Source organism: Taudactylus pleione, unplaced genomic scaffold, assembly GCF_031769625.1.
Source record: "Taudactylus pleione unplaced genomic scaffold, aTauple2 ptg001274l, whole genome shotgun sequence".
Taxonomy (NCBI): domain Eukaryota; kingdom Metazoa; phylum Chordata; class Amphibia; order Anura; family Myobatrachidae; genus Taudactylus; species Taudactylus pleione.
In genome coordinates, this window is record NW_028285674.1 from 1,565,965 (window position 1) to 1,587,458 (window position 21,494).

Sequence of the window (21,494 nt, forward strand, 5' to 3'; positions counted from 1 at the left end):
CCGGCCCTTTACTTATGACACAGGCGCACACTTGGCACTACTTTGTTGATGCACGTGCGGCTACTGCGCACACAATTCACAAACACAGAACATAATTTTGTTTTTGGTTTGGACTGGAGTGTACTTTGGGGGTTACAGCACCCTTTAACGGTCAAGCCAGCTGGCCCTTTACTTATGACACAGGCGCACGCTTGGCACTACTTTGTTGATGCACGTGCGGCTACTGCGCAAAACAATTCACAAACACAGAAAATATATATTTTTTTGGTTTGGACTGGAGTGTACTTTGGGGGTTACAGCACCCTTTAATGGTCAAGCCAGCCGGCCCTTTACTTATGACACAGGGGCACGCTTGGCACTACTTTGTTGATGCACGTGCGGCTACTGCGCACACAATTCACAAACACAGAAAATAATTTTTTTTTTGGTTTTGACTGGAGTGTACTTTGGGGGTTACAGCACCCTTTAATGGTCAAGCCAGCCGGCCCTTTACTTATGACACAGGCGCACGCTTGGCACTACTTTGTTGATGCACGTGCGGCTACTGCGCACACAATTCACAAACACAGAAAATATATATTTTTTTGGTTTGGACTGGAGTGTACTTTGGGGGTTACAGCACCCTTTAATGGTCAAGCCAGCCGGCCCTTTACTTATGACACAGGCGCACGCTTGGCCCTACTTTGTTGATGCACATGCGGCTACTGCGCACACAATTCACAAACACAGAAAATATATTATTTTTTTAGCACTTGGGGGGAGCACCCCTGATGGACAGAGCACCCCCTGGACAACACTACAGCACCCCTTTAGGACTGGGACACTGCACAGGACTTTCAGTGGACACAGCCCCTATGGAGAACTGACTGCACAACACAGTCCAGCCAGCCCCTATGGACTTTGAAGTAGTGGACACAGCCCCTATTAACAACAGCAGCACAGCACAACACAGCCAGCCCCTATGGACTTTGAAGTAGTGGACAACAGCAGCACTATACTACACTACACTACACAGCCCATCCAGCCCTAACTCCCACCCTCCCTCTTCACTGTCCACAGCTGAGTGAGAAAATGGCGCCGACGCGGGTACCTTTATATAGGATCCAAAACCCGCAAGACTCGGAAGGCGGAATGATGACGTTTTGCCTCGATTTCAGATCCGAGTCAGGTGGGAAAAGTCGAGCCTGACTCGGATCGGACTCGGATCGGGGGGGCTCGGGGGGTTCGGATTTCAGAAATCCGATCCCGCTCACCCCTAATATATATATATATATATATATATATATATATAGTCCACAATAGGTACAGCGGCACTCAGGAGACTTCACAAAGAGTGTTTAATTATTTCGACGTTTTGGGATACGGAGACCCCGTCTTCAGGAACATACATACACACACACACACATACTGTTCTTTGTGTATAATTATATATTATACCACTGTGTGTATATTTGTATATGTAATGTGTGTTTGTGTCTGTGTGTATGTATACTGTGTGTATATATATTTATATATATATTTATGTAAAGTGTAAATTCACAATTGGGCGACAAGTTGGCTAAATGTATTAAATAAATTCTGCAATCTGAATACTTCTAGTGTTTTAGGTATATGCCAGGTGAACTTGAATAATTAAATAGTAATATATAAAAATTCATAACATTATTAGAATTGCTCCTGGCAGGTGAGTATTACAAAAAAGTGCTAGTGCAATAAGTTAAATAAAAATAAAGCAATTTATTAAAGTACAATAATAAAAATAGAGTAAATAGAGTACCAAAAAAGTTAATATAAAAGTTCAGACATATATAACATAAAAAACAATCAAATGATTTGATATTAAAAAGTAGCTTATCTGAATGAAAGATAGAGGTAGTATTCCACAGTTCATGAAGCAGCCAATAGTATCATGTAATATTGTGTATGTGTATATATATATATATATATATATATATATGTGGAACAACAAAAATGCGGCACTCGCCAGGCTTGTGCAAATCAAGTATAAAAGTCCTTTATTGCCAACGCTTCAGGGACTTGACACCCATCTTTTATATATAACATTTCCTTATTTCCTTATGGCTGGTCTTAAACAATATAATATCTATCTATACTGTACATCTTTAGATATATGCGCTAGGGGGCACCAGCCAAAATCTTGCCTAGGGCACCAAATTGGCTAGGGCCGGCTCTAGGTACCCTTCACTGAGAACACTGCCAGCACTGCCATTCCATATACTGAGGACACCGCCAGCAGTTAGCAAACCTGCACTGAGGACACTGCTGGCACCCCCGCACTGCCGCCACAACCAGCAAACCTGCACTAAGACCACCCTCTATTCTAGTTGTAATCAACTGGTCAGCCCAGCAAACTACAGCCTTGTTAACTCAAGCAGTAACAAGGGTGGGTCTTAGCTGAGCACCCACTGCAGTATAAATAGATCTTAGTGTTGTCTCCAACTTATGATCCGAAGGGTCTGTAAGTACTGTAGCTCCCGGTACTGGGATTGCTGTTTTCTTATAGAGACGGGAGACAGATGCATATACAGGAGGAGGTGTTTCCCACTTTTCTATCATGGATAAAGGATAGCTAGATGGAAACTGACGTGGAATTTGTAACCGCTTATCCGGTTGTTTTCAGGCCACTGAGAGCTGCCATTGAAGTTGTTGTGAGAACGGAAAAACAGCTGAGCTCTGGTTGTTCATGAAATAATTCACACTCCTGGGATGCAGGAATTATATCCTCAGGTAAATTGAGGATTTTTGTGACCACCAAATTTAGATATTCCACCCCAGGAGAGGTGGCCTCTATTTCCTGAGTAGTACGTTCCACCAATTCACCCTCAGTATCCTCTGTTATGAGGAATTCTTTTGTGTCGGTCTTTGGTAGGAAGTGGAGGGTGCAGACACCACTGTACCCATTACCTGTACTAGGGTGTCTAGAGACTTGGTTAACCGAGCCACCCAGGGAGATTGAGACTTACGAGCCTCAGCTAACTCTGATGTTAAATCAGTCATAACTCCTACCATGTCAGCGGCCCATGGAAGAGCAGGTGAGTCAGTAATAGCCATAGATGGATCCATTGCTATACAAGCATCACATAACATGGACCCAGTGGCATGCGGCTTGGTTTGTATGTTGTTACATTTAGAACAGACAAATCTATTTTGAGAAGCCATCATTCTGTTTTACATGGATACACACAGTCACCACACACAGAGGGACAGAGTATAAACAGAAGCAATATGAAATAAACAGAAGGCTGGTTTGGGACACAGAGGAGAAGATACACTCCCTTCCCACCAATAAGATTCCCTGTACTTACACTCCACAGAATTACTCACAGCCTACCAGGGATGTAGTCAGAAGAACCTCTGTATGTGCTGCACACTACAGCCTCTGTGCCAGGGATGTAGCCAGGAGCTTTCTGTGATAGAGCTGCTGCACACTACCTATATGGGAGAGATGCAGCAAACAGATTAAATGGCAGCAATGCCGTTCTTACAGCAACTGCAATGATACAGGGACCCCGCACTTTTAGGCTCCGCCCCCTTTCTTCATGCCCTAAGGGCTTGAACATGGCTGCACATGTTGCAGTAATCACCTCTCCCTGTCTGTAAGCCAGGGGCGGATCTAACAGCGGTGCCTGCTGTGGTGCAGGGGCCCATAGCCACCTGCATCCTACAGCGCCGACGCCGACCCGTTCCCCTTTAAGTAATTGGATGGAGGCGAACAGGCCGCTCCAGCTCAACCATGACACCCACAGTATAACCACCACCGCTCCTGTGTTGAGATGGCGCGCATGATGTCATGACGTTATGCGCACTGCTGGAGACTTGGAGAGCGCGGATCGAGAGGAGCAGTGCCGGAGAAGAAGTGGACTCTGATGGAAGGTAAGTGAGTGAGTTATCTATTTAACCACTAACTGTCAGTGCTTAAATAAATCCTGGGCAGGCAACGGGAGGGGTTGCGGGCAGCGGACGGACCTCCCCCAGTCTGACAAAAAAGGGGGCATCAGGGGTGGTGACAAAAAAAAGTCTGGGCACTGTGCAGAGCTCTGTAGCGGTGGCCGGTGGTGGTGGAAAGAAAAAGGCGGTCAGTATTGCGGTGGTCTGTGTTGGTGGAAAAAAAAAAGGCTGGGGAGGGGGGTCTTGCGGCAGAGAGACTGGATTTAATGACGGGTAGTGAGGTGGTGAAGAACAAAAGGCTGGGCAGCAGGTAATGGCAGAGACTGGATTTAATGATTGGGGGGGAGTGAGGTGGTGAAAAACAAAAGGCTGGGCAGCAGTAATGGCAGAGACTGTATTTAATGATTGGGGGGGGTGAGATGGTGAAAAACAAGAAGCTGTGCAGCAGGGGAGGGCAGAGACTGTATTTAATGACTAAGGGGGGTGAGTTGGTGAAAATAAAAAGCAGGGCAGAGCACTGGTACAGTCAGACAGTAACCTATAAATATTCGAGAAATAGGTATGTTGTTCCACTGGAAAATTAATTCCATCATGGGCAAAATAAATAAAGTGGAGGTGCTCCCATGAGAGTAGAATTGAGTATTTAAGTGAACAAGAGGAAATAAATATTCTCTTGGTTGGGGGCAGGGGCACTAAATTACCTAAATTGTGTACAGTGTTTATGTATAAAACTTGATGTATTGTAAAATGAGCTATGGAGGTCACAAGAGGACAAAACTCAAAGGAACCTCACATCATGTCCCTGCCCAGTGTCGGATTGAGGCAGAGCCGGCCCTAGGCATAGGCATAATAAGCTTATGCCTAGGGGCGACTTGAATGCCTATGGGCATTCAAGGCTCTGCCACTGCCACGATCAGAGCTCTTCTCCGACCTGGCAGTGCACCTGTCAGCTGGTCAGCTGACTTTGACCGGTCAGAATGAGCTTCTGCACAGAAGCTCATTCCGACCCGGTCCTCATTATTTAAATGGTTGGAGTCGGAGCGGACCCTCTTCGGCTGCTCTGGCTTCACCATCATAATAGCCACCCCCCGCCGCGGCCCGGCTCCTTGTTATGACACGGCGCACGTGACGTCATGCACACCGTGTCATAACAAGAGGCCGGGCTTCTGGAAGGAGTGGATCGAGAGGAGCCACGGAGAAGAAACAGCCAAGGTAAGTGGCTGCTCTGGGGCGGGGAGGCTGAGACATGCACTGGGGCTGGGGGGGAGGCTGAGACATGCACTGGGGGGGAAGGCTGAGACACGCACTGGGGCTGGGAGGCTGACATGCACTGGGGCTGGGGGGGAAGGCTGAGACATGCACTGGGGCTGGGGGAGAGGCTGAGACATGCACTGGGGCTGGGGGGGAGGCTGAGACACGCACTGGGGCTGGGGGGGGGAGGCTGAGACATGCACTGGGGCTGGGGGGAGAAGGCTGAGACACACTGGGGCTGGAGGGGGAAGGCAAGGCTGAGACAAACTCTGGGGCTTGGGGGGAGAAAGAGCCTGACACGCTGGGGGTGGGGGGAAAGAGGCTGACATACTGGGGCTGGAAAACATTCTGGAGGGGAGAATGATGCTGACACACACTGGGGCTGGGGGGAGAATGAGGCTGACACACCCTGGGGCTGGGGGGAGAATGAGGCTGACACCGTGGGGGAATGGTGCAGAGAGACTCACTGGGTCTAAGGGAATGGGGCTGAGAAACTCACTAGGTCTGGGGGAATGGGGCTGGTGGAACTGCAAGGTGGGGTGCCGGCCTTTTATTACACACATATATATATATATATTAATACATGCTAGGGGGCATCAGCCAAAATTTTGCCTAGGGCACCGAATTGGCTAGGGCCGGCTCTGGATTGGGGCATGAAGTGCCCAGAGGGAGAATGCAGTGGTAGGGGCCCATGCTTAGAAGCTTAGCCAACCATTACTGAATGCCTGGTCTGGGCCCCTTGATACAGTATATAAAATAAATATTGGGGAATGGAGGCAGCAGGAAGGAACTGACAGAGCGCTCACTCTGAATCAGGGCTATCCCTGATCCTTTTTGGATGTCAGTGGGGCCAGGCCCTGACGGTAGGCGTTCCCATCGACACTCACCATCGACAGCACGCCCCCTTTGGCGCGAGACCCATAATGACGGCTTGGCCGTCGTTATTCGGGTCTCGCGCATGCACACGACGGAGCCGCCTCCGTCATGCGCATGAGCACTTGGGCAAGAGCGGGTCTGAATTAGGCCCTGAGTTGTATAGTGTAAGGAGCAGGGCCCTGCAGCAGCACAGAGTAGTGACCTGAGGCTTCTGTTATGGTGCATACACACGGTCAGATTTTACTTCAGATCTGAACGATAACGATTTAAAAAATCATTCAATTGTTCATATCTGAAGGAAAATCTGACATATCTGACATGCCTGAACAATGAACGATGTGCATTCCCGATGGTCAGATAACGATATCTGACATCTGATGTGTTTGCAGTCATACTTGGACGATTCCATTCATTTTAATGCAGTCAAAAATCATTCAATCGTTCAAATCATTCAAATCTTTGGTAAAATCGTTCAAATCGTTCAATTATTCATCTGACAGATATGAAAAATCTGACATATCTGACCATGTGTGTATGCTCCATTACGCTGTTTGGAATGATTATTTAGGTTATTCAGAAAATGTTGCAAATTTGAAAAATAACTTTGGCTTACAGTGATCTCCCGTAGTCAAGTTATTGGAAGGTCCTGCCACCAGCAAAAAGGACCCACCTGCCGCCAGCACAGAATAGCTGCCAGCAAAAGATGGAGACATCTTATCAGAACAATTAAGGTAAGTAAAAATGGGGAATTGGCAGGGGTCTTGAGAGTCACTGGGAGATGTCTCTAAATCTGCATTTTTCAACCACTGTGCCATGGCACACTAGTGTGCCGCATGTGGTTGTCAAGTGTGCCTCGGCGGTCAGCTCAGCGCACCTGTACTATTCTGTGTGTTTTATTCCTGTGGAGGCCAATGTAGTGTGTTTTATTCCTGAGGAGGCCAATGCAGTGTATTTTATTCCTGAGGAGGCCAATGCAGTGTATTTTATTCCTGTGGAGGCCAATGTAGTGTGTTTTATTCCTGAGGAGGCCAATGTAGTGTATTTTATTCCTGTGGAGGCCAACGTAGTGTGTTTTATTCCTGAGGAGGATAATATGTGTGTTTTATTCCTGTGGAGACCAATATGCATGCATATTTTTATGTGGGAGACAATAATGTTTTTTCATTGGTCACACACACCGCATAGCCTGATAGTGTGCCTTGGCAATTTTAAAATCTTGTGTAATGTGCCTTGAGTTGAAAAGGTTGAAAATCACTGCTCTAAATGGTATGGAGCACCTATGGGGTTAGGAAGGAACTGGCAGCACTACTATGAGGCATTTTAGAAACTGAAGTTGTCAAATTACGCAATTATATTATGTCCCTAAAGTGTAGATCTGCTCAAAGTGTTTACATTTTACACAGAGGACCCACCTGCCAAAAGGACATGACACCCATCAGCCACTAGCACAAAATAGATGGCAGCAAAAGAGTGAGATTTCATATCAGAACAATAAAGGTAAGCGAACACAGGGAATGGGCAGAGGTTTGGGGAGACTGAGGTTTATCAGAAAAAAGAGGGAGAACAATGATTACTGCACTAGTATTGTAATATTAATCAAAATAACATAAGGACCCCATATTATCCTGTATATTCAACAATCATAATGATGCAAATAGAGTATCAGCGGTGCAGCTCACTGACAACTACTTAACATACAAGGGTCAGAGAGAGAACAGAGTTGTCTTTATCTGTGGTGCACTAAACATTATTTAAAACAACCTTTATTTTTCATTTAATCATCGCAACATGCCACAGATAAAGACAACTCTGTTCTTTCTCTCTGACCCTTGTATGGAGACGAGGTTTGTAAGGAATTGGCTACTGTTTGATTTACAGTGGGTGTCATCAACTCTACTTTGATTTTGATCACCTTTTTCAGGAATGCCGGCTAGATCTAAAAGTGGGGCGCAAAAGCGCAAAGAAATGAAGGAAGAATTAGAAAAGAGTGCCAAGCTACCAAGATTAGCAGTTTTTTTCAACTTATTAAAATCCCTGATTCTGACAGCAACCCAAACATTAGTAGTAATGTTGAATGTACAGACATACTGCAAGATAGTGCAGCAAGTACAAGTTCTGAAACAAGTAAAGAGCATGAAAATCAGGATAATATTGCAGAAGTGGATAGGAGTGATGTATTGTTAAATATAGATGATTCTGACAACTATACAGTAGAGGAAAATACTGAAGAAAGTGTACAGTGTATAGGAAGCAAATATCCTACAGATTGAGGAGATTTTCAATCAGCTATCACAGACAATAAAACAAAAAGATATATAATTTCTCAGGGATCATGTAAGCCCAAAGGGATCTTTCCGAGAGATGAAAAGCAAGGGGGACGGTGCTTTTCTGAAATCTATTTACACTATGAAAACAAAGGCTGGTGTAATCATACCTCGTGCATGGCTTTGCTATTCACCTACATTAGATAGCTCATACTGTGAGCCATGTTGGCTCTTTGCTGATCGTAATACTAATGCATATATTGCTGCATGGGTGACTGGTGTGAGAGATTGGCATCATTTAATTGACAGAATAGGTAGTCATGAAAAATCCCAATAACACTTAAATGCTTGCATTGTGTATTGCATTGTAATGCATGGCACTATTGATGAAGAAAATGAATGAGAGCTCTTAAAAGCAAAAAAATTCTAGAGACAAGTATTGGATCGCCTTATTAATGTAACGTAAACAATGTCAATGTGTAATCTCCTTTTCAGAGGGCATAGGGAAGTTTTAGGAGATGTAAATAGCAGAAATTTTCTGTCAATTGTTGAACTTCTTGCAAAGTATGACCCAGTTTTGAAGCAGCTAATTAGTATGCCTAAAGGCTCTGTTAGATATTTAAGTCACAAGATTCAAGATGAAATTATTGAATTGCTGGCCAAAAAGATTGAGAATAAAATTGTTGACGAAATCAAAGCAGCACCTTTTTTCTCAATCATCATGGATACAACACAAGATATTTCAAAAACTGACCAACTAAGTCAAGTATTAGAAAGCAATGAGCTTTCTAATGTCACTAGTGTGAAAATCAAAGAGTCCTTTTTAGGGTTTCATGCTGTATCTGATCAAACAGCTGCTGGCCTTGAGAAAGAAATACTAAATTGTATTGAAGGAAAAGGTTTAGAATGATCAAAGTGCCGTGGGCAAGGCTATGATGGGGCAGCAAATATGAGCGGCATTTATGCAGGAGTGCAGGCAAGAATAGCTCGCCGAGAACCTAGTGCAGAATATGTACATTGCACTGCCCACAATTTGAATCTTGCATTAAATGACTGTGTTCAGGGTATACCTGAAATAAAACAGTTCTATACTGTGCTTGAAAGAGTGTACACTTTCTTTGGCCATAGTGTGAAATGATGGGCCATGCTGTCAGAGTTGGCATCTCTCTGGCGCTGAGATTGGCAGCAATGTTACTTTAAAAAGATTAATGTCCAAAACATTGGTCTTCAAGGAATGATTCTCTTACTGCTTTGAGATTCCGGTATATGGACATAATGAAGGCACTTACAAGAATAATTCTCAGCAAGAATAAAGATGAATGTAATGAAGCTGCTGCTTTGAACAAAAATGTTAGGATGTTTTGAGTTTGTAGTACAGATAGTACTTCAAAAAAAGATTGTTATAATAGTCAATTCTGTTTCTAAATGCCTACAGTGCAAACAAACACACTTAGAAAATGCTGCAAAGCTCATTTGTAATGCAATAGAGTCACTGACACTGTTTAGAAACAATTTTGAAGAAGCTAAAAATATTGCTATAAACATGTCTGAAAAGTGGAATGTGGAGGCCAAGTATGCATCCAAAAGGAGAATAAGAGTAAAAAAACAATTTTATGAGTTATGTGAGGATGAAAGGCTAAATGATCCAGAAAGATCCTTTAAAGTAAATATTTTCTGTGGTTGTTTGGATTTCATTGTGGCACAACTGTCTAATCGTTTCAAGAGTCTGGATGCCACTGTCAAAAAGATTAAAGCAATACTACCAAGCACACTTGTGACAGCAACAGATGACCAGCTCTATGAGGATGCTGAACAGCTAATTAAATATTTCAGTAAAGACTTTACTGGGTCTTTCTCAGAGCAATTGCTTGCTTTCAGAGCATGCTTAAAACCAGAAATGTCTAAGTTATCTACAGTGGAAGATTTGGCAAAGTTACTCATTACTGAGAATAGTGTCTTGTCATCGTTTTCCAGAAGTATGTACAGCTAATATCTTGTTTCTGTCCATCCCAGTAACAGTAGCAACTGCTGAACGTTCATTCTCAAAACTTAAAATAATTAAAAATTACCTATGTAGCACAATGGGACAAGAAAGACTTCAAGGATTAGCAATATTATCCATCAAAAATGAGAGGGCAAAGAACCTTCAATTAGATAAGATCATTGACGAATTTACTGACCGAAAAGCAAGGAAGATGAACTTCAAGTCATAGTATAAAAGTAGATTCATTTTTGTGGATGTAGCAATGCATTATCCTTGGACAAGAGCTGAGCTAAATTCCATAATGAATGATTTCCCTGACCCTAAGAAGGAATTAGCAAAATGCCAAAGATTTTTGAAAAATTTGGGTAATGCTCACGAGCCAACCAATAAAGATTGGCGATTGATGTTAAGGGCATGTCTTCCACACAATACTGACGTGAAAAAGTTTATCACGGATTGCGTATTGGATGGAGATGGTCCTTTAACAGACGAGGGTACCCAAGGTAACATTACCCGCATAACAACTCAATTGGGTGTATATTTTCCAGTAGTAGTTAACTGGAGTAAAATGTTCACCATAAAACAAAAAGAGAGTGAATCTGCAGAGGATTACTGTACCTGAGCCCTGCAGGCTATCACCCAGTACACTGGGATAGAGGATATTAAAGATAGCACTCATTACAGGGAAATGATCATCACGGTACTTATGGATGGTCTTAAAGACAATCTAAAGACCTGAGTCCAGAGTTCTCTACCTGGCTGGAGGGGAGTCACTGTAGACACACTCAGGGAGTCCGCTATTGAACATGATAAAACATCCTCAAAAAGAGAGAGACCCAGAGAAAGAAGCTAATGGCTGTTAGTATTCTAGCTCTAGAAGTAACATCACAGCCACCAGACACACATACACCTTCACAGCTAAACACCCTCAAAAGTCCTGTACAGCCACAAACACAGCCCTTCCCCATTTATCACACACAGCTACAAAACCCATACTATCCATAGCCACCATATTACCCTCAAAATCCCTATCCACACCCACAATCTTTCCCTACCGCTCAACCCACACAGCAACCCTTTCACCCACCCCACTCACAAAGGTGCTTTAACTGCAACCAAGTGGGACATGTCAGTAGGAACTGTAAGGCGATAAAGGTAGGACCCCTAACCAGGGAGTACTTGGATATCCACATAAGGGATATACACAGAGTGCAGGAAATTTTCATCAGTCACCAGCTCCAATTGTGGCCTTAAATGCTGTATTGGAGAGTGAGAGTTAATGCTAGGGGTCAGGTCATACCTGTAGTCTACAGATAGGTTAACGGGAAGTACTAGGGAAGAACCGGTGATGATGTTTGATATAGCTGGTACTAAACATCCTTTTCTTGTAGACACAGGGGCAACCAGATCAGTGATAAAATCTCCAGCTAATTTACAGGTGACCAGCAAGACAGTACCAGCAATGGGTGTAACGGGTAAAGTGCAACATTATCCTTTAACCAAATCCACAGAGGTTACTATCGGGTCATTGCATACCATTCATTCTTTTCTCCTGGCAGCAGCGGCTCCTACTAACCTACTGGGATGGGATTTGTTATGTAAAATGGGATGTGTAATTTATTGTACTTCTGATGGTATATTTTTAGATATCCCAGAGAGAGATGAGCATGAGATGAGGGATATACTGGACACTCCCCAAAGGTTAATGTTTCACTCTACCATTACAGATAAAAATCCATGTCAGGTAGAGCAGATGTTATCTCAGATATCAGCGTCCCTCTGGACCAAAGATGGACAGGACACTGGATTAATGGCAAATGTAGCTCCCGTAATGGTAAATCTAAAAAGCGGTAGGCAAGCTCCAAAGATTCGCCAGTATCCATTAAAAAAGGAGGTAGAGACAGGGGCTTATCCCATAACTGAGCAATTATTACAGCAGGGAATTTTAGTCCATACAGCAAGTGTAGCCAACAGTCCCATCTTTCCTGTGAAGAAAAGTGGTGGGAGGGGTTATAGACTGGTACAAGACCTTAGAGGGGTTAATAAGGTAGTAGAGAGCCAATTTCCCGTAGTGCCGAATCCAGCTGTCATTCTTATGCAGATCCCACCAAATGCAACCCATTTCACTGTCATTAACCTCTGTTCTGCTTTCTTCTCTATACCTCTCCATCCTGACTGTCAGTACCTATTCACTTTTACATACAGGGGTGTACAATACACATAGACACGATTGCCCCAGGGCTTCATAGACAGCCCCAGTATTTTCTCCCAGGCCTTACATGACTGTTGACAATCTTTTCAACCTGCCAATGGATCTGTTCTAATATGTGGATGATTTATTGTTATGTTCTGATTTGTTTACAGTATGTCATGTTTAAATGATACTAAACTTTTATTGCTTCATCTCTCGTAAACAGAGCACAAGGTTGCTAAAGACAAACTACAGCCATGCCAGTCCAGGGTTAAATACTTGGGACATTGCCTAACCCAGGGGTTAAGACATCTGACAAATGACAGAATAAAAGCCATACAGACCATGACACTGCCGCAGAACCAATAGCAAATCCGTACCTTCTTGGGAATGTGTGGATACTGCAGAATGTGGATCCCAGGTTTTTCTATTTTGGCCTTGCCATTACAGGACTTAGGGCCTGATTCAGAGCCACTCGGAAGAGGCTGCACGTTCGTTCTGAGCGATGTTTGCCCAACTGCGCATGCGTACGGATCGTTATACGCATGCGCGAACCAGTCAGTGCAGCCGAAATTCATGTGCTCGCAAAATAGCGAATGCCTGATAATTTGAGTGACAGGAATAGGCGTATGTGGGTGGTAACGGGGGAAGGTGTTTGAAAACGGGTAGTGGAGATCAGAACGCAGGCGTGCTTAAAGGTCAAAACGGGCGTTTTATGGGTGTGCATATTTAAAATAGCAGCGTCATTGACCACGTCACTGGGTTATTTTATAGCCAGAACTGCTCGCAACATTGTGGTAGCAAACACCAACCCCAAGAATAGCGAGCAGTTCATACCCTGGTCGATGTACTCGATTAATCTAATAAATAGCGGACATGACGTAGGATGCGAGCGGCCAGGGGGCGTTTTTTTTTTTTTTAAAAACGACCGCAAGTTTTGTTCGCTCGTTCAGACCTAGAGGCGTGAACAGACCGCAAACAGCGAACAGTTCATTTGAATAGCCACCCCTATTTTCAGGACGAGCGAGCGCAAATAGCGACCGGCTCTGAATCAGGCCCTTAGGACCTCATTCAGAGTCGGTCGAAGTGGCCGCACGGTCGTACGGGAAAAGGGGCCGGATATTCAAATGATTCCCTCGCAAGTTGCGTCCCTAAGTTCGGATCGGTAGTTGGCCGACGAAGGGGAGGAAGCGGTCGGAAGACAAAAAATACGCCCCCTTCTCATACGCATTGCATATAAGGATTAATCAAGACCAACGGTAACCATCAGAACTGGTCATAGAGCTTAAGGTTGACCATACCTTCTCTTAAGCTCTACGATCATGTCAGTGTAAAAACCTCCCATGTCACATGTGCCATGATGCTACTTTGTTAATTATGCACTCCCATAATCCGTATGCACTCCCATAAAACGCTGTTCGCATAATGAGGCACGCCTGCATTCGGATCTCCACTCCCCCGTTTTCAAGCACCTTCCCCTGTTACCACCCACAAACGCCTCCATCTGTCACTCAAACTACCGACCTGGCTGTGTTCAAGGAGAGAGAAATTTCTGATCATAGCGGCTAGTTTGCGCACACGCATTGCGAACTTTACGCATGCGCAGTCTAGTGAACATCGGTGGCGTACGACTGTGCGGCCGCAACCACCGACTCTGAATGAGGTCCTTAGTCCCTTATTCAGACCCGGACGCTCTGACAGAGCGCTCGCTCTGAATCAGGGCATCCCTCTTAGTTTTTAGAGCGGCCACAGCTATAGCGAGCGGCCAAAAAGATGTTCGTGAGGGTCAAGACCATCGCGACCATCAGGCTTGCGACGAGACCTTTGTGGTAGGGTCTCATTGCCGCAAGCCCTGGAATGCTTTCAGCTCTATCAGAGCCGAGAGCACTCCCACTGATATCAATTGTGATGTTAGTGGGACTGGCCCCAGATGGTAGCTGTTCCCATGGGAACACCTCCATCTGGGCAGCCACACCCCTGGCACACCCACCAAAGGGGGCTTGCTGTCACTCACCATCGACAGCATGTCCCCTTTGTAGCGAGACCCATAGCGACAGCTTGCCCATTGCTATCCGGGTCTCGCGCATCCGCATGACGGAGCCAACTCCCTCATGCACATGCGCACTGGGCCAACATCGACCCGCTTGCGAGCGCTCAGCGCTCGCGAGCAGGTCTGAATTAAGCCCTTAGTCTCTTCCTCAAAGCCCGATCGTGTCATACACACAGAGGAATCAGAGCAGGCTTTCCTTAACCTTATGTATAGTCTGACAAGAGCACCTGCATTGGGAATACCTGATCACGAAAAACCTTTTGGTTTGTATTGTAATGAAGCTAATGGTTGTGCAGCAGGTGTCCTCACACAAAAACAAGGTGATGCCAGTAGCCACATAGCATACTACAGTGCACAATTGGACTCTGTGGCAAGATCACTTCCAATGTGTTTAAGAAGTGTAGCAGCAGCTGCTCTATTGGTCAGTAAGTGAGGATGTAGTATTAGGCCATTGTATGATTGTCTATACTCCCCATGCTGTATCTGCTTTGCTAAACTCTGCCCAAACCAGACATGTGTCCTCAGCTAGGTTCACAAAATGGGAACTAGCCCTAATAGCACCTGCAAACATCACCATCAAAATGTGCAGTACGTTAAACCCAGCAACGTATTTACCATATGTGCAACATGATGCACAAAGGGTGGAGAGAGGTGAGTCACTGGCGAAAGGTGAGTTCTGCAGGTATATTGATGCACATTATTGTATGGAATATCTGAATCAGACCTTTACTGCAAGACCTGACATATGGAAGTCACCTTTAGAAAATGTAGATGTGACATTTTACATGGATGGAGTTAGACATAGACAAACTGACACTGGATAGTTATGTACAGGTTATGCTGTGGTAAATGATGAAGATGTCATAGAGGCCGAACCTTTAGGTCCACCACACTCGGCCCAAGTGGTGGAACTGGTAGCATTAAGGAGAGCATGTGAATTAGCAGAAGGTAAATCTGCTAATATCTACACTGATTCTAGGTATGCCTTCGTGGTGGTACATGATTTTGGGGCTCTATGGCATCTGAGAAATTTTATGACAGCAGCAGGCACACCAATCGCACATTCCAGACATATAAAAGGACTACTGACAGCAATCCAATTGCCTAAGACAGTGGCGGTAATTAAGTGTAAAGCCCATACATAGGATGACCCGCTGTCACTGGGCAACAACAGGGCAGACGAAGCTGCCAAATGGGTGGCAGGGTTAAAAGTAAATGTGCCAATTAACCAAATGATGTTTCAAATGAATTACATACTGAAATTAAGTGAGATGCAACATTTTTGTTCCATCCAGGAAAAGGCAGTCTGGAGGTCCAAGGGATGTGGGCAAGAGTCTTCTGGACTCTTGAGAGATGGACAAGGTAAGCCAGTGGCTCCCAAGATGTACTACCCAAGCCTGGCTGATGCAGCGAATGGTCTGACACACTTGGGAAAGCAAGGCATTTGCAAATTGGTGAGAGCATACCGGTGTGCACCGGGTTTTTCTTCTCAAGCGGAAAAGAGAACAATGTCCTGTCTGACCTGCTTGAGGAAACACATTGAGAAAATGATCCCTACCGAACCATCCCACATTCCTCCAACCGATGGACCTTTTCAGGTAATACAAATTGATTTCATCCAATTACCACCTTGCAGGAATCTCAAGTATGTATTAGTGTGCACTGATGTGTCTTCTAATTGGGTTGAGGCATACCCAGCTGCCACTAATACTGCTGCATTTACTGCTAAGAAAATTGTTCAGGAGTTTGTATGCAGATATGGTATCCCTAGAATTATTGAAAGTGATAGGGGTACTACTTTAACAGGTGATGTCTTCCAAAACATGTGTAAGCTGATAGGTATTAATAGTAGACTTCACACCCCCCTATCGACCGCAAGCCAGTGCCAAGGTGGAGAGGATGAACGGTACTATTAAAAATAAATTAAGTAAATTCATGGCGGAAACTGGACTGGGTTTGCCAGAAGGACTACCACTTGTCCTTCACAGTATCAGGACAACTCCTAGACCCCCTCTCATTCTGTCCCCATTTGAAATACTGTTTGGTAGACAACCTCATTTGATTATAAGCCCACAGGAGGATTTGAAAAGTAACAACGAGGTTACTGTAAGGTATCTTATAAAAATTAGTAAACAGTTAAAACAGCAACAGCAGAAACTGAAATTGTTGTCACATGATATGCCTGAAACAAACTGTCATGATGTTGAACCTGGAGAATTTGTTATGATCAGAAATTTCTTGCATTCAGGTTGTTTGACTGATCGGTGGGAAGGTCCATATCAGGTGTTGCTGATGAGTACAACTTCATTGAAGGTGGCAGAGAGAGATACCTGGGTCCATTCCACTCACTGTAAGAAGATCAACCAACCAGTGGAGAAACAAGGCGGAATCGAGGCAGATAACGTAGACCTGTCAATTGTGAGTCTTGTCTGGGAAGGTTAAAGGTTTAAAGGTTACAGTGAGATACCTGAGCTAAAGAAATTTGTAGATCCTTGTTTTTCACAATGGATTCGTCTGCTGTGGTTATCTTTGTGTTTTCTCCCAAGTCCTCATTATCTTGGGTTGTTTTGGGATCTCTGGTTTCTGTGATGGAGGACAGAGGATGGAGAGGGGAGCTGTGGTGATATCAATTGAGTAGAGTCGGGAGAAGGAGTGCTAAACCAACGGGGGAGTATCTGACAAAACCCAGTACAGTAATTGCTAAGAGACCTGCTATTCTGGATACTCAGAGACAGTGTGAAGGTCTATTGTCTGAGGATTATTGTATGTGTGAGTTCTGTGGGTCCGTAGTCAATGAGAGATGCATTCAACAGTGCCAACCTAAGTATAACACCAAACCACCCCATTTTAAACTCCACCAGTACCAGGTAGATAAAACATTTTTATGTTTGAACATCACCAACTCCAATGAAGCTGGGAGGTGACTGGGAATAACCAGATGATGACCTTCTCACTAAGAGCTGATTATGAGCTCATGAATTATGAACTGTTACGCACAATTAGGTCAGGTGGAAAACACTTCTGGTATAAATATACACTAAGTAACACCAAAGAAATGGTTGGCGGAGTACCAGAAGGGTACTGTGCTAGGGTTATACAACCAGAAACGTGTATTAGCCAGATGGGAGAACCTGAGATAGGATCATTTGTTAGGCAAATGTGCTGGATGATCATGATGCATTCTATTCCTTATGTTCTCCCCGATGATGTATATTTTATATGTGGAAGGAAAGCGTATAAGTGGCTCTCTCCGAGTTCCGAAGGTTTGCGTTATCTGGGAAGAGTACTTCCAGAGGTTATGACCCTTACACATGGTGAAATGCTTGGTATTCATAAAAACACACCATCACCATATCTTCACACACAGTATGAACATAGAGACAAAAGAAATATGATACCTAGTGACATACATAAAGCCACACAGTTAATTAGTGAAACAACTGGCTTTCAAGTTTTGGTAGCATTGGATCCCGCCAGGATCACTCGTGGTACACTACATTTTAGATATATCCAAGATCTTGCTAAACTAACAGATAATATCACTGAGATGTATGATGACACATTTAGGTACACAGGTAAGGAGTTGCAGGCCTAAAAGAAAGAACTAGTGCAACACAGATTAGTTTTAAATTTTTTAACAGCTGTCACTGGAGGGTATTGCATAACTTTGGCCACTCAATTTGGTGTAAAGTGTTGCATATATATTACAAATAACACTAGTGACCCCAAGGAGGTGATAGACTGGAATATGGATGAAATTCTGCAGCTGAAATGGGAATTTCAGAAGAACCATAATGCTTCAGTGGCTGAAGTAGAGGAGAAGGTAGAGGAATAGGTTTCATGGTTGAACCCAGTGAAATGGTTCTCTGGTCTAGGAGAGTGGGTCCAGGAAATGATTGCAAGTATAGGTAAACTCCTGATCCTCATATTGGTTGTCATCATAGTATTTTGCTTATGTGTCAAGTGTATTCCTATTGTGTTGAAATATGGAAAATATAAAGATAAACCGAAATAATTATATTATGATTGTGGTCAGTAGTAACAATATGAGTACTGAGGTAAATGTAGGACTGCATTACAACCCTGAACTAGAAGGTACCATCATATGTTGTATAAGATTTAGACATGCATGAAATGTGTTATTAAAATGTTATTTTAAAACATCTTAAATAATGTAAGTCTCTATCCCCTTCAAGACTTCCTTCATAGGATTGGTGCATCCCCACGTCTTTCCCATGATCTCCCAAGATCCGCAATGTGCATATAAGGGTAGTTTTATGTCTCCTCCTAGAGACACATTATTGATGGTTTAAGAACCACCTTGTGCCATCCCATAATATAACATTAAGTAATATGTCATAGTGTAAGCCTAAATTAATTTTTAAAAATCAGAGTGTGATAGCATATTTGCTATCAAAGGGTGGATTGTCGAAGCAGGATAATTGGCTGAGACAGAATCTGTTTAAAATAAAATCTGTACAACGCCATTTTGCGAATTTTCCGCAAGACGCCATTTTGCGATTGGCCGCCCTGTGCCATTTTAACGAATCTCACACATTATAAGTACATACGGTGATGCTATTATTTAGCATCGTGTGATTCCCACACAATAGAAAGATGTTAAAAGTCCTCATTATATAAATACAGACAGTTACTAAAACATATTATATGATCAACCCTGCAAAACACGTACCACGGTGTACTCCACAAAACATATAGTCGCACAATGCTAACTAGCGTCTTTTCTTAATAATTCTAAATTCTAAACCACTGTGTCTTTGCAGATTTTCCGGTTCCATCAGGGAAGAAATCACAACATGTGTCTGCAAGTTATGGATCATAGAGAGTTAGGGATTGAAATGTTTCCTGTAATGCAGCCAGTCTAATTTGTTATGCAGTGGGAAAATGGACACAAAGAGCTGTTGGAGGCTGCAATGTGACCATACAAATTGAACTGTACTGTAACAGAAGCACCAGGAAGAAGAACCATTGGAATTATGCCAAACTGTTCTATTGTATTGCCTATCCCAGTAAGAGTATATATGCAGGCTCTCTGAAACTAGATGCTAGTCTTCTTGCTTTGCTGTTGACGGAGGTTTCATCTTTGATGCCCGGATCTGGATCCAGAGCGCGTGCGTATGTAACGACTGTACCTTGTGACTGTATGATTTATTTGCACTAATTGTATTTAGATCACAGCATGGAACCATCTGCTTTTATATTGAATAATAACTTTTGTGCTTTGGAACCATAATCAAAGTCTGAAAGCAATTATTTCTTGTGCGACTCATAACACTAAATAGCGACAATGTTAGAGTGTATAGATAGGTAGGAATCGATAAAGGATGAAGGAGGATATAAAAACTAGGCAATTCTGCTAAGTATATTGGACTTGTAGATCAAGTTCTTTATTGGCTTCATCAGGACACAAGGATTTGTAACATCTCGCAAACAGATCAGTACATTTTGGCAATCTGGCTTGATCCTAGGTTTTAGTTTATGTAATGCAAATAACACCTTGTGAGCAAGTTGTCAGCTCAAGAGGCACGTGACATATGACATATGCATATGCTGCTGCCAGGAAAAAAACGGACCTGTTCCAAGAAACCCACTGGTAATGATAATGAGTCAACAATGTGCAACAGAGTAAAACATTATGCCATCTGGTAAGTCACCTTTACTGTGACTCAATCTGATACAAAAAAGGATCAATACAATGGAGGAAGATTACTTTAATAATATCATACAAATTAGCATGTCACACAGTCCTTTTGAATATTAGGAGGGAAAATTCAATTTGTAACCCCTTGTAGAAACTAGTTATGTTTAGGGATGTGCACTGACCCCATGTTTTGGGTTTGGTTTTGGATCTGTAACTCCTTCACAGTTTTGGATCTGAATTGTTTTACAAAACCACTCTTGCATGTTTTGGATTTGGTTTTCATTTTGGATTTGTATTTTTTCTATAGAAAAATCATAAAAACCATATGAAATCACATAATTTGGATCTGTTTTTGTTCCTACAGTATTATTGACCTCAATAACATTTATTTTCCAGTAATTTCCAGTCAATTTTGACCACCTCACAGCTCACAATATTGATTTCTCTTTCATCCACTAGGGGACACTGGAGGTGCTTACGCTGGGGTATAGAGGCGTGGATAGCTGGAGCCAGCACTTTAAATAATTTAGAAGTGTGAAGCTCCTCCCCCTCTATGCCCCACCAGCCCTCAGTTTAGAAAATGTGCCTACGGAGCTGGTCACAACCTGCTGTGCTCTAGCAACACATTTATTTTATTTATTTAGTTTTATTATTTTCTAACATCTTTTTTTATACCTTTTAGGTACCTTTCGCCACCTCTCTAAAGGTGGGGTCCGGGTACCTGGTGCCCTGTCCTTAATAGAAGGCAGGAAGGAGTGCACAGTGCTTATACTAAAAGCACTGACAGCTCCTTACCGCCACATACACAGCACTTCTACAAAGCCGGGCTGCCGGGCAGTCTTCAGAAGCGGCTGCCGGTCAGGTGACTCCTCCTCAAGAAGGAAGTGCTGTTCGGAGGGAAGCTGTCCAGGGAGCGCAGTGAGTAAATCACCTGCACATCCCCCGTCTCCTGCCCCGCTGCCAGTGCGGGATGCAGAGAGTGCTATGGCACTGATAATAGCGCTTCTCCCCTCTTCCCACTGCTGAGCGGCTAGAGGCTCCTGTTCAATGGGGCTTGAGCAGCGGCTACAGCGCTGCTCATTGAATTGCATCTCCCCTCTCCCCGCTGCTGAGCACAGCGCGGCTTGCAGGGGGAGATGATTAGTGTGGCAGCCATATTAGAGCCCCTGTGGGCTTGAGGAAGAGGGCGGAGCTTAACAGCGCGGGCTCCCTGTCCCATTTACATGGCAGCGGCTGTGAGAACAGTGTGGCTGCTGTTTGTTTAACCCTCTGTTGCCTGCATCTCTCCATTATAGGTAAGGTGCAGC

At 43.8% G+C, this 21,494-nt stretch overlaps 1 pseudogene; it reads left to right on the top strand.

Annotated features, from left to right (window-relative positions):
* The first annotated feature begins 9,648 nt into the window (after window positions 1-9,648).
* On the top strand, window positions 9,649-10,513 carry LOC148443421 (zinc finger MYM-type protein 1-like; annotated as a pseudogene).
* Window positions 10,514-21,494: the final 10,981 nt, after the last annotated feature.